Below are 14882 nucleotides of genomic sequence, written 5' to 3' on the forward strand. Positions count from 1 at the left end.
AGTGAGATAATCCATCTGCTTGTTTGAATATTCTTTCTGGGGAAGAACAAAGGTCCTGGGCCTTTTTGGATGAAGTTTGAGATTCTATGGGCCAGAGATGGGCACAGCAATAGCAGTGGGGCTAACCTAATTCTCAAGCTGGAAATCAAATCAGGAAAATCTTCAAGGCAGTATCCAAGGTTGGTGCACAGCCAAGGAATGATAGTCTGGACAAAGCATCAAAGTATTCTGGTCTGAAGGCGACAGGAAACTGGACAGAAATCAGAGAAATAAAATGGCAATAAAGTTTACGAAGGCGAGAGTTTAGATCTGGAGAGACTCCCACAGGGTCTGTTGGTACCTGAAAGTCAGATACTTTTAAAAGACCTGGCAACCTTGCCCATTGTAAGAAAACAACTACTGAGAACATTTAATTGGTTCAGGTACAGAGACAGCGCACAATGGAGAGGCATGGGAGACACAATTACAGATGTAATTCATCAAATCTATGTCTGTCTATTTTCTACTGAATTCAAATAATGCTAAGGATGTAGGTTTTTATGGTGGTAATCCATGTCCTGACATTGTAATCTTTTATTAATAACCAAAACAATTCTCCAAGAAGTTTCTGTCTCTTGCATCTTATAATAATAATTGATTTTACATATTCAGCGAAGTGAGAGATTTAGTGAAGTAATCAGAGGCTTGGGAAATGAAAATGTAGTTGGCTCGAGCTATCCTTACTTGGCTCTGACTTTTATTTCTTAAGCGTCAAGACTGATGTTAAGATGATTGAAGGGTAGGTGCCAAAGCGTGTTTCTCAGTTACTTCTTGGAAGTACTACTGGCTGCTTCATTCTTTTACTTTTCAGAGCAATTGCATGAACATATTGTTTTCTTAAGTTATCATTCATTCAGTAAACACTTATTAAATATCAGTTATATTTCTGGCACTGTTACCTGTCCTGAGGCACAGGATGCCATTGGAACAGGGTGGTGAGATTTGAAGCTTTAAAACACAAAGACGAGCAGGACACCAATTCCACCTTCAGAAACTCACAATAAACTGTATATAAAAGGTATATGACTGTCGACTATTCTGGGATCTCACCTGTGCTCCAGGAGAGTAATTAGACCACAAGCCATCTATCCACAAAATGGTAAAAATCTTATAAGACAGACACACTCTTAAAAAGTAGGACTCTCATAATATTTCCTAGGGAATGAATTAGTATTTTCTATTCATTCACCAGTAAAATTTGTAGGTAGACTCCAAAACAATCAACATAGGTAAGAATCAACTTTTAAAAATTATCTTATTCATTCAATTTATAGAGGAATATTGAGAAAATAATTGGTGCCAAGAATTTTAAGAGGATAAAAATGTGAATAAAACAGAAGTTGTAAAGATGAATGAAAGTTAGCCTCGAGGACTGGTAATTCATTTCTTCAACCAGCAGCCATTTTTTGATCTCCTGCCATGTATCAAGATTTATATTGGAAGACAATTCCATCACGATATTGTAGAATCTGGGCTGCACATTTTTATTTTCAAGCAAAATATATGAATGTATTTGTTACTTTTAGAGCTCTAAAGCTTTATCTACTGAAGAAAGAACATATACACACACACACACAAACACACACACACACACAGCTAACAATTTTCCAAAGTGACAAATTACTTCTGACTTTTAAACGTTTTTACATTTCAGTGGGTTTTTTTGTTGTTTAGTTCTATTCAACTAACAATTATTGTACATTTACTATATGTAAAGTCTTATGAAAGGGCCAGCCATCGGACCCTCGAATGTGATTAAGGTCTTCAAAATTTTATTATTTATTGAGAAAGAAAGGAAAAGAAACGAAATTTAATGAAAAGATAGGATGTGATACATGTTTCTACAATCTTTATATAGAGATAATGAAAGTGGCTAAAAACACAAAACCCAGACAGAGAGAATAATTAATGATGAAAAAGAAAAAAATTTAGCTTTGATGTTGTTTTGTGGTGTGTGTGTGGGGAGGTGGTTCGTGTGTGAGAGAGAAAGACTGTGTGCAAATGTGATGAATCAAGACTCATCGAAAGTAAATTTTTTCCTCACAAAGCAAAGTTGGTTAATAAAGGCTCATGTTCAGCAGAGATCCAAAAGCTGCTCTTGAATTCGTGAGTATTCGCTGACAGCTATAGCTAACAATTTTGTAGACAATGCTATGAAAGCAAATAAATGGTTATATTTTCCACATCAAACAGATTTGAACTTAAGATAAAATTGACATCTATTATGGAAAAACATATATATGAAGTCTAAATTTTTAACCTTTTTATAAAGAGTCTGAAAAATATTGGCAAATGTGTTAGATATAATATAAACAACTAATCAACCCAATGTAGTATGGAAAATGGCAACAAAAACAATTTTAAAAATGACAAACAAGCAAAAGCAAACTTAGTGAGGAAAACCTAAGTAAGTCAGGAAGAGAGGAGTATAAAAACTAAACTTTAAGGAAAATCAAGGAGAGTATAAAAAAATAAGAATCAAGACTGAATCATAGGGGATACACTTAGTTTGGACTATCATAATCATCCCCTCATTTGTTCAAATTCAGCTGGCAGATTCTATCACTAGAGGTAGATGAAAATGTGTACTGATCTGGGATCGGTCAGAAAAACACCATCGGTCGATGGAAGAAATTCAATAACGTAAAATAGCTCTAAAAATATTGGAAAAGCTGCAAAGCCAGTCAGAGGACTGTGAAACAGCCCAGACATGAGCAGAACAGAGAACCGGTAACACTCCTTGAGCTGGAGAGTTAAAAGAGGTGGAGACCACACAGAGGCCAAGAGCCAGCACATCCAGTAAAAGCTGGAATCACGGAGGAGATTCGGCCAATGTTGGAACTGCCGCCCAAAGTAAAATGAGGGGAAGAAATAACTTGGACTGTTCCTCCCTCCCAGTTCCCAATCTATTGCTAACACTTTCCATTTGTTAGTTAAAACGATCCAGAAATGTAGTTTGCAGAGATCAGACTTCCACAACCCAGAGCAGAGCAGGAGAAGGCTGGGGAATGGATCTCAGAGCAGAGAGACCAAAGAGCAGCCCAGAGACTAAAGAAGTGTCCCAGAACACAGAGGATCAGCAGACCACATAATGAGCCCCTCCTGCCTCTGTGGGGAAGTCGGCCCCAGGGAGGAAGGATGAGAGTGCAGAATAGAATAGAACAGGATAACGTGAAGGAGTCAGGGCACTAAATCTAGGTAGTACGTGCAAATCAAGTTGCAGAAAGGAGTTGAAGCGAGGCTGAGATGACATCTGTGAAATGGCAATAGACGAGGAGAATTAGAACAGAACCGAGAGAGCCCCCCAAACGAGACTGGCGAGGGAACAGCATGGGGGTACGGAACTGCGATTTTGAAAAGACCGTTCAAATAGAATCATCTCAAAAAGAGGATGTAGATAGGAAATCAGAAATGTTAGCCTAAGGCTACATTCAATTAGAAGACAAGGTGTGAGGGCACCACGTTTTTTCTAAGCCTTGTTCTGTGTTGGAAAATTAACTTTTCAAATACCACCAGGTCAGGGGCCAAGAGTGCTGGGAACGGGTGGTTGATGCTCCTTGCTACACGAGCCTCGGTAAAAAGGGACTGAAAATATGGGGAGGTCGGGTGTCTATGATTATAGTCTACTTTGAGTATCTGTGCATATATATGTCTACGTTTACATTTAATAGTACCATTCATTAGACTGGGTTATGTAATGTAGCCTAACATAAAATAAACAAAATAGTGGCTTTAGTGCACAGTATATAATGTAGTATTAGACATCTAGTAATCATTAATGTGTGAACCGATCACGTTGTTTCAGGAAACTTTACATGTAATTTGGCTCCATCCTTGGATTTCTAAGTAGGTGAGGGTTCTTTATTTTATGTCTTTAATCTACTGTCAAGTGATTGCGATTGAGCTTCTGGGTAGGTGAAATGACACACTGGATAAAAAAGTTAGTTTATATATTTAACACCAAACTGGTGCCCAAAGTAGAGAAGATGGATGTAAACAGCACTCACTCTTTTTAGCATCCTGCCTGAACAAGGGCCAGTTTTAGGGATATATGTATTTATTAAACAGCTGCTCTATTGATAAAAATGACACCTAAGTTTACATTTTTCCTAAACCTTAGTTATGTACATTAAACTGTCTATGTGACATATCCATTTGGATGTACTCAAACACCTAATAATCATCATTTTTAAAATAGGGCTTAAATCTTGTGTTGTCTGTTCAGGGAAGAACACCATCAGAAACTACTTCTCCAGTGAGAGTTTATGAATTATTCTTGATTTCTTCAATAGTTGCTTTTACTTTTAACTGTTAACCAGGCATTTTAAGTCTATTCGCTGTATATTTTAAAAGCAATCTACCTTTATTCACCTCATCGTCAGTACTTTAACATAGAATACCATAATCCCTTGGCTAGATTACTGATGCAGGCTTCTGAATGAAATTCTGTCCTTTGTACTGGTCTCCTTATGTACTAATATCTTTATTTCATTACCTGAGTGTGATTGATTTTGCGAGCATCCGCATTTGATTATGCCATTGTCATACGTAAAACTTGCTTTCAGAATAAATCTTTCTTGACAGAGAATATAAATGTGTGTATGACCTGTTCCCACTTCCTTCTCCAGCCTCATCGCACACAAGTCCTTACCTTCTACTCCGATCTCCAGTGATGCTAAACATCTTGCAGTTCCTCTAGAACACGTCCTGGGATTTTTTTGTTTTGTTTTGTTCTGTTTTTCTTCCTCTTCTTTCTTCTTCTTCTTCCCCTCTTCCTCCTCCTCCCCTCCCCCTCCTCCTCCTCCCCTCCTCTTCCTCCTTTTATTTCTTCTGACTAATCTGTATCTGTCTAACTTCTGAACACAACCTAAAAGGAAAAGAGGACATAGCGAGGGAGGACAGATGGAAAGTTACAGAAGTTACCTAGGCATGAGGGATGAATTTGTGTTCTAGGACGTTAATAAGGCCAGATATGGAGGGAAAAGAATGAATCCTAGTACTAGATGAATGGATTCTATTGAAAAGTAATAAATAGATGAACTTCCAAGGAAACGTCAGGTTCTGTGTTTGAGAGAATACGGGCGACATTGGGAGAAATAAGGAAAGTGAGATGGAGCTGCACAGGTCTCTCCATCTATCAAGTGAGAATGACACTGTCTCTTTACCCTTTGCCTACAGAGTTACTGCGAAAACAATGCAGTAACTGTGAAAGTGCTTTGAATGGTTGGCCAGGCCACAGGTGCCATTAGGGCTTTGGTCCTCTTCCCTCTTCTGTAGGACGGAAAAAGTCTGCACAGTTCCCCAAATATTCCAATCGGCACTTTTATCAGAAGCGATGATATTTAGCTATATTCTTTGACAAACAGAGTTTTTCTAGGTAAGAGTTTTTTCTTTTAGGTATCTGATTTGGTGCTAGTACAGTTCTGCATAAGAGGGCTGAACGCCAAGTGGAGAGAGTTAAACGAACTGCTCAAAACAGCTAATCTCGAGCTTCAGAGACAGGTCCAGAACACCGACACCAGATTATCCATCTGGCCATTTTTCAGCTAGTTTGTAGAATTCCAAAGAAAACAAATATTAAGTCACAATTGAGCTCAATATTAATGCACACACAGTGTGATGAAAGAGGACAAAGAATCAATTATTTTTTCTGAGGTAAAGACTTTTAGATTGCAAAATGTGCAATTTAACTCTGCTTCTGGTACTTCATTCTTAGTGGCTAAAACAGGCAGTGAACTTTTAAAAATGAGTCACTTCGTTTAAATGTTAATTTGCAAGAAAAAGGCATGCAGTAGATGTAATATGTTGTTTGGAGTAATATTTTAGGATCTCAAAATTTCTCTCTCTTATTCATATAAAAGAAAATGAAAATAATAATTATATTTAAGTAGATAAAAGGAAGAACATTTAGACTATGGAGAAAAAATGATCAGAAATTGGTTTTATTTATGACCATCACAATAAAAGTTCAAAATTAAAGGTACCACAAATATACCTAAATGAAGGCAAAATATTTCAAGTTTATTTCTTCTTTTATTTTTGAGAAGCAGCAGCTTTTAATTATTGTATGGGAGAAAAAATATTTGTAAATTAAAATGTCCAGTTAGTTTTAATAAAGTGTGATCTTTGAGGATATTTTAAAGTAACTATTTCCCTATTTTCTGTCAAGAAATACATAGTCTTGCATAATATATAAATTACACATCTGCATTTCGATTTACATTTGCCTCCTTTCTGTAACATGTCTGCCAAGTCGATGTATCTGCATTTGTAAGAATGTTTGCCTGAAATTCCAGGTCCCTCATATTTGAAGTAACTTTGCCAAGGAACATGCTTTTAAAGAGTTCAGCTATGACCAGATACAGGGGGTTCCAACCACAAAGCCAGGTCCTTCCCGGGCAGTTCATGGGGGTTTCTTTGGCTAAGGGAGGTTAATTACTTCCCATTCTGAAGAAGCTTCTGGCTTATAAAATGCAGATGAATTTGATCATCTTACCCACTTCTCTGAGATGCTCTGAGGCTAAAGCAAGCCCACGTGTGAAAGTACTTTGGGGGGCTGAGGGTGTTAAAAGCATTACAGAAGTCTAACAGATGTTATAAGAAGCAGACGCTAAATACAAATGACTCCTGAGGAATGTTCTTTGTGTACTTGGAAATATAAATTATCAGCCAAATGGGTTTGAACAGAAGTTTGGGAATTAGTTGTCACATCATTCCGAAATATTTTTTTTAGTAACCTATCAGTTTAGGTGCCTTGCTAGAAGCTATAGAGAAGCCATTAGAGCAAGCATCCTGCACAGACTCTGTGACGTGGTTCCTGGGTTTGGTGATACAGACACCCACAGGTCAAATAGTGTCCCTTTGTGACATAACACCTCTGCATGGGTAATTTTGGATACTAACTCTTCCAAATTGGAAAAAGGGTTAGACCAATGCTGAAACAAGTCATCTCCTAAAGTCATCGACTTCTTTTTTTACACAAATAACTCATTTGAGACTATTCTATCACTTTGAGAAGATGTTAACCTTGCTTTTTGTGTGTTTTCATGCACATGTCACACGTTTTAAATTTTACTTTTATGAGATTCACTAAGGTTCACCTGCTTTTTGTCTTCATCTTCAGTTACACACAACAGATTTCAAAAAGAACCTAATCTGCAGTTATAAACTTTGCCTACATTTCTGTAGTTATTGACCCTTATCTTATGTCGATTAAGATCATCCTAACCACAGACTTCTCTTCACTTTTGTGTCCCCTAGAGTGGTTTTAGAAGTGAACGCTTCACGACTTCTTTCATTTTTTTTCCTCCCTAAATTCAGTCAGCTTTCTCTGGGAAAAGTAGCTGAAGTACAACACTTTTTATTTTTCTCCTGGATTCTATTTAACCTCTTTTAGGGCAAATTCGTCATCTTTATCAACTGCACATCATCAATAGTGGAGCACCGTAGAGCTAAATCAATTTTATAAGTTCTACCATATGCTGAAATCCAATCTGTTATCACTTTATTGTATTAAGTTTTTCTGGTTTAGACAGACTGATTATAATTCTATGTTTATCTTGGGATTAACTTGTGAAGAGACACCATTAAACCAATTTGTTTTTTTTCACTCTATGATGTGTCATTGGTTATTTTCTTCCTTATCTGTCATTCCTAGGTGCATAAGGGTACACCTTAAGAGCAGATATGTTAAATCAAACAACAACAAACAAACAAACAAACAAACGAACAAAACACACATGCAAAGATGTCTTAGCCACGCCCCCCCCATTACTCTAGCTGGGATCCCGAATTCACAATGTGCTTCAACACAGAACTCTTTAAAATATCACCCACTCTCCCTGCCTCCTCTTTCTTCACACTCAGTCCCTTTCCTGGCCACTGCAATTGGACTTTTAATCCCAAACTCTCACTAAAATATCATCTAGGCTACCACATAACCCATTACTGTCAGAACCCATGGTTTATAGTCTTTCCTCATCTTACCAAATCTCTCATACAATTTTAAAAGTTAATGGTCTGATTCTTTTGCTTTAGAAACATTTTCCTTTGTTGGTTTTTATGACTCAAAGTTCTTTCCACCTCACTGGTTGCTCCTTCTCACTATCCTTTTCTCTCTCCTAGTCCTCTTCCTCCTCATCAGATTTGGATCTGTCCTTTGCCACTGTTTCTTCTCTATTTATATTCTCCCCCTGGATAATCTAGGTCATCAAATAATATACAAAAACTAGTGACACTCGATTAATACTTCAGACTCTAAAACACTGAATTTATATCGCCAAACACTAAAGCTCTCCCCAGCTGCATAGTCATAAATGCATATGCTTTATTTGATATTTGATTTTGGAATAAAATAAGCATCTTAAAATTATTTTGGCAAGAACAGAGCTATTTTCCTCCACATAACCCCAAATGATTTTATATAAGCTTTCATTAATTACCATAAATGGCACTCTTTTTCACTCAGTTGTTCTGTCTTAAAACCTAGAAATTATCTTGAATTTATGTATTTCCTTCATATTGTACATTTAACAAAACCAGAAAACCCAGGAGGATATATCTTTAAAATATACCCTAAGTCTCATCATTTGTCTTTATTGCCAATACTACAATAGAAGATTGTTATTCCTTACCTGTAACAGCACAGAAACTTCCTATTGCTCTCCTGCCTCTAATATTGAATCCCTCTAATATCACGTTTTCCACATGGAAGCCATGATTGTCTTTTAAAAGCAGTCATTAAATCATAAACTGTACTGATTAAAATACCAGCCAATGGTGTTCCATCATACTATACCCAAATATAAGGACCTAAAATAAGTAGAGGCCTCTTACACTGGCTCAAATGATCTCTCTTCATTCCTCATTCTATGCACTGATTTTCAGCAATACCAGCTTAAATTCGTTCTATAACAAAATCCATTTCTGCTTAAGATACTTTCCCTAAACTTTTTGTTAGGAGTGCTTTACTTCTTGATCATCTGGTCTTTCTCCACCTCAGAGAGATCTTCCTTTACCATCCTTGCTTTCCACCCCCTCTGACAACCACAAATCACTTTCTAAAACTTAATCTACTTATGTCTTCTTCATGGGTTTATCCGTCCTTGAAGCCATTTATTTATGATTAGCTTCCTCTGTCAGAAAGTGAGCTCTGTGAGTAGAGAAACTATGATTGTTGGGTTCTAACTTGTCCCCAAAGCCAAGGCTAATAGTGGACACAATTGGAATTGAATAAATTTCACTCTGAAATTGTCTCATTTAATTTTAATGTTAACAAAATAAAATATATTGCTGCTATACGACTGAAAACCCTGAACACAGTGTTTTTGTTTGTTATTTTATTGTTCTTATTTTTGGTTTCATAACATCTCTTTTGGCAGGTTTACCATGTATTAGACAGTCTGCTAAGCCCTTCATTTCCATTATATATTTCCATCTTTATAATACTCTTAGAGATTTGTATGATTTTCTCCAGAATCTCTTTCTTTTATTCAGAGATAGCTTTTCAGAAAAATAAAACACAAGCAGAGAATGGTTGCTTTAGAGAGTACACTGGAGCTATTCCTCCTTCTTTCTGCCTTAAAAATCAATGGATACAATAGCCAAATCTGCAGGAGTATGCCTTACTGTTAAAACCAACCAACCAACCAACCAACCAACCAACCAAACAAACAAACAAACAAACAAACAAACAAATCTACAGCAGTTGTCTTGCACCATGAGTAACAGGCCAAAAGATCTGGGAGTCACTGTAATGTAGTTGAACAAATACCAGCAGCTAGCTCTCTGTAGGCTCCTTGTTATTTGAAAAGATGAAAGAGGAAGTAGGAGAGAGAGAGAGAGAGAGAGAGAGAGAGAGAGAGAGAGGAGGCAAACCCCTTTATTTGTTTCAGCCACTGTTAGATCGATCTATTTGAAACTAAAAGCATTCTGAAATCGAACAGTTGTCAAGGTAAAAACAGAGTCGCATTTAATGAATCATCTTTATTTGAAAGAATAAGTTTACATTATTTTTTCTGACTATTCAGTTAGCAAGGCATGATCTGATATGTATATTCAACAGGTATCTGTGTTTTGAAGTGATTTAAGGTGCACTAAAGTGTCCCATCCTTCATTTTTGGTTATTCCACAATGGAAATATCAGTATAAATTAACCTTTCTTTGGGCAATATTTCTCAGTCTTCAATGTTTCCTATAATTTCTTGTGGATGTTTTTCAAAAGTAAATATTTAGAAATACCCAATGTATTAAATTTTAAATATATGAATTAACTGCGTGAGTAATTCTGAAATTACATTATAGGTTGGAAATACTGCCTAAATCTTAACACCATATGATTGCATGTTCATAAATCTTTAGTTTGATAACATTACACCAAGGAGAGTATTTTATTTGATTAATCATTTGGCTCCGAACTGAGTGGAGGACCCCATGAGAACTATACTGGATTAGGTAAAATTCAAATAAATATTGTAGAGCAGGGCATAGGGTTTGCAGAGCATCCACGGACCTGGGAGCTTGGCTTACCAGCATGAAGCAGCTGGTCCGCAGTGAGTACTGAATCAAGTGAGGGAAAAAGGAAGAGGATGGCTGTCAACCACAGAAACTCTCTACCTCAAAGTTGCCCTTGCTTTTACTCTAAATTCCACTATTTCCCAGCTTTTAGAACATATTCCAAGGAGGCGTTTATAAAAGCTTACTTAATCATGGCTCAGCTACTTTGCTTGGCAAAGAGAATTAATGCAGACAGATGTTTTCTATCAGTTAGCTACAATTAGTTGTGCCATGTAACAAACCACCTAAAACATAGTGACTTAAATCAACACCTATTTGTGATTTCCCAGAAGTCTATGAGTCAGCGGAGTGGTTCTGCCCATGTGAGCCAGGCGTGGCTGATCTCAGTCAAGCTTGCTCATGCATTGGTGTCCCTTGGATAAAGGTTAAGTCTTCCAGGATATCCTGTGCCAGGCTTGTACCACATGCTCTCCCTTCTTCCAAGAGACATGTCTGGGCTTGTTCTCACAGTGTGGCAGGAATTCAAAAGAAGAAGGGAACACACACAGGTACAAGTTAAGCCTCTACTTGTGGCAAGTCTGTAATTATCCTAACAGTCAAAGCAATTCACGTGGTCCAGCCTAGAGTCTGTGGAAAGGAACTACCAGAAGACACGAATGAAGAAAGGTTGGAAAATTAAAGCCAATCCACACAATGGTAATTTAATTCAAAACTTAAGATTTCTAGAAATGGTCAAAAAGATTGATAGTTTCCCACCACTACATCGAAATTGTCCTTTCTCCTTAATAACAGAAGTTTTACTTTTAGTGGGAACATGCCCACCCAGGATTAAAGACTGGATTTCCTTCCACCTGTGGAACTATATGTAACCATGTCATCAAGTGGCAAAGTTGTATAAGTAGTAATGTCCAATGGTAATTCTAAAAAGATCTCTCAAAAAAGATTTCACCTTGGTTTGTCATCTTGTCATTCCTCCTGTTCCTGAGCTCCAGCACCAATTTAGGCATCAGAGCACCATCAGCTGTCTTTTACCACGAAATGACTGTGAAGAGGAAAACCACCTGCTGTAATGATAGAAGGAAAACATGGGAGCTTGCGTCCCCAGTGGTACTCTGGAGCCACCATATCAGCTATGAAATGCCAAGTTTTGGACTTGTTTTCCCATGAGAAAGAACTAAATATCAAACTTTCCAAACACTATAATTTTTTAGTATATAACTATTTATTTAGTATATAATTTATAATTTAATACAGATCTGCAGATCTGAAATATAAATGCTAACCAATGGTACATTTTGAAAAAGAAGGGAATAATATAAGGAAAAAAAACACAACTTGGTTATGAAAACATCCTAACAGGTTTCTTCTTTGTAGGACTTCTCAGAACCTTAAATATTAACAAACACGTTGATTGTCTAAGGACATAGCATTCCATATTTGCCTTTAGTTTGTGCAGTCTTTTTACCAAGATGAATGTTTCTAGAATGGAGTCTTGGAAAAGCTATTTTATAGTTTATATAAGCTAAACCAATATACTAGAATGTCCGCGGTTTCAACTATTTTTTTCTAAATATTATTTATGTCACCAAATACCACTCTGTGTGTAAGAAAATATGGCTAATAATACCATAGGACACCTAGCGATATTTTTGTGTAAAAAAGAGGGAGGAAAATGTGTCCCAGTTTGGACTGAAATAGAAACAGGGAGAGAAGAGACTTCCTATAGCAAAGTGTTTGTGATAACTAATCGCAATGTAGCATCTGCAACATAAGAAAAATGGGCATCTGTGGAGAATGAACCATACAATTTGTGCCTATTTTTCCTAAGAGGCACCAAACTAGAAGAAAGAAAAAAAGATCAAGGCTAAGAAAATAAACTCATAAGAACAAAGAAAGGGGCATTTGCTGTTTGTTATTTCCCGGTTTGCTTTGGAATATTTCTTTTTTCATGGAATTTATTTTAGCTTGGCATCAGCCTGTGAAAAAGGTGATCTCTTAAACTAGAATATTTTCTCAGGCTTCCCCAGCTGTATAAATAACGAATGTTTCTTAGGAAAGGACCAAGTAGTTCCTTAATATGGTCTCTGAGGATGAATACTCTGGCTGTAACATTTTCTCTGGTGGTTTTCTGAATATTTAATGACTCTTTATTTTATAATTTCCAACTCCTTTTAAACTAAGTTCAGTGCAGTCAGCAAGAATATTTACATTTTAAATGCAACTCAACAATAATCTATCCAATATCTAATACTTAAAGGACCCCGCATAAGATAGTGTGGAGAGTATGCTATATAAGGGATTGAGTCCTTGTTCCCAAGGTATTTACATTTTGATTGGATTGGCTAATATGATACAAAGCAGAATGTTCTTGGCTACCTTACTCTTAGGTTAAGAGTAAAAGCTAGCATTTATAAATATGAGAGAGAGGGAGAGGTGGAGAAAGAGAGAGGGTAAGAGGGAGATAGAGAGAAAGGGAATCCATCTGGGAGAGAAATATGGGCAGGATTCGGGAAGGAGGGATTATGAAGAAAACTTCTGAATTACAAGACGGATTCATACTTCAGAGATTCAAGGAAGTCGTGTCAAGCAAAGAGGATCATGTAGATAAAGACATGGAAACGAGACAACCAAAGATACATCTGGGGAGAGTAAATTAGTATTTTACAAGGTTGCATTTTTGGTGAATATTTCATAGAAATAAACATTTTGTAGAAATAAAATAACCAACAAAAATATGAAAGATTTTCAAGCATGCTTAGATCTGTGGAGTGGGATAATTGTCCCTTTGGTAGCTTCTAGAATGGAAATGATCGGGGGGAAATATAGGCAGAAATTGGGAGTAGAAAGAGGTCGCTGCATCTGGAAAGTTAGAGATTCACAGATAGAACAGGGAAGTTAGCAAGGGGGTATAACCAACAGCTGAAGGCAAGAAATATTAAAGGCATAGGGTTATAGTATTTGATTCCTGATTTTGTGTAATTAAGTGTTGGTTGTTGGGGATGTTTCTGAAGAATATTCTAGTCCCTGGAGCACCCCCCTGGGGTTGTCCGAGGCAGTTTCTAGATCCACTTCATAGCTCAACTTCTCTGCCGACTTCTGTTTTCTTACCTTCCCTTCCTCAGGTGTTGGTTCCAACTCTTTAATTAAACGCTATCTCTTCATATTAAACTCTATCTCAGAGCCTGCTTTCCCAGAAGTCAATCTGCTATGACAATGTCGCCCATGTGTTTTGTCTGTATTATGACCCACTCACAGAAAGGAAATTATTCTATATCCCCTTGAGTAGTGTCACGTTCACTATAAAGAAAAACAATCAAGAGGATTAATTCTTAACCATGGATCTCTTCTGGAACATAAGACTCAAGAATGGCTTTCGGTAGGCAGAACTGAGAAAAGAAGAAAAGGCACAAAAATAATGGCAAGATGAATCCTGGGAACAGCATTAGGTGGGGGGTGGGGGAGTGGGGAGGTTCTTTAGAGGAGTTGAAGAGATTCTGTGTTCGTAGTAGGCAGAATAATGTCCTAAGATGTCCAAGTCGTAATCATTGGAACACGTCAATATGTTGCCTTCCATGGTACAAAGGATTTTGCAGACGTGATTTAGTTGAGGAAATGGGGAGAGTCTCCTGAATTACTCAGGTGAGCCTAATGTAATCACAATTGCTCTTAAAAGTGGAAGAGAAAGGCAGGTAGTAGAGTCTAAAGGAAATGTTATTAAAAAAAAATAAAAGTCAGAGAGAGATGCAACATTATTGGCTTCGAAGATGAAAGAAGGCAGCCATATGACAAAAATATGTATATATATATATTTGGCCCAAAGAAGCTCAAAACAAAACAAAACAAAACAAAACAAAAACAACACAAAGAAATAGATTATCCCTTAGAGTCTCCATAAAGAATGACAGCACTGCTGACACCTTAATTTTAGCCCAATGAGACCTGTATCAGCCTATTAATGCAGAGAACTGTAAAATGATAAATATGTGTTGTTTCAAGCCACGAAGTTTGTGGTAATTTTTTTCATCAGCTCTATGAAACTCATACAGTGCTGATACCAGCTATACAGCATATGTGGGGAAGACGAATGATATACTGAGATGGTAATACAGGAGCTGGTGACCAAAATCTTCATCTGCCACTTAGAACTATGATCTTCATCAGATCACACAGCATATCTGCATTCCAGTGCAGAACTGTCTAGAACCTGAGCAAGATATCTAACTGATAGAGCTTCTCTAACTGGAGTCAGACACTCGCTGGACACATAGCATGTGCTCAGAGAGATATTGACTGGACTTATTTATGAACAGTTGCCTCCTTTATCTCGC

This window comes from Pteropus alecto, unplaced genomic scaffold (assembly GCF_000325575.1).
Source record: "Pteropus alecto unplaced genomic scaffold, ASM32557v1 scaffold164, whole genome shotgun sequence".
NCBI classification, from domain to species: domain Eukaryota; kingdom Metazoa; phylum Chordata; class Mammalia; order Chiroptera; family Pteropodidae; genus Pteropus; species Pteropus alecto.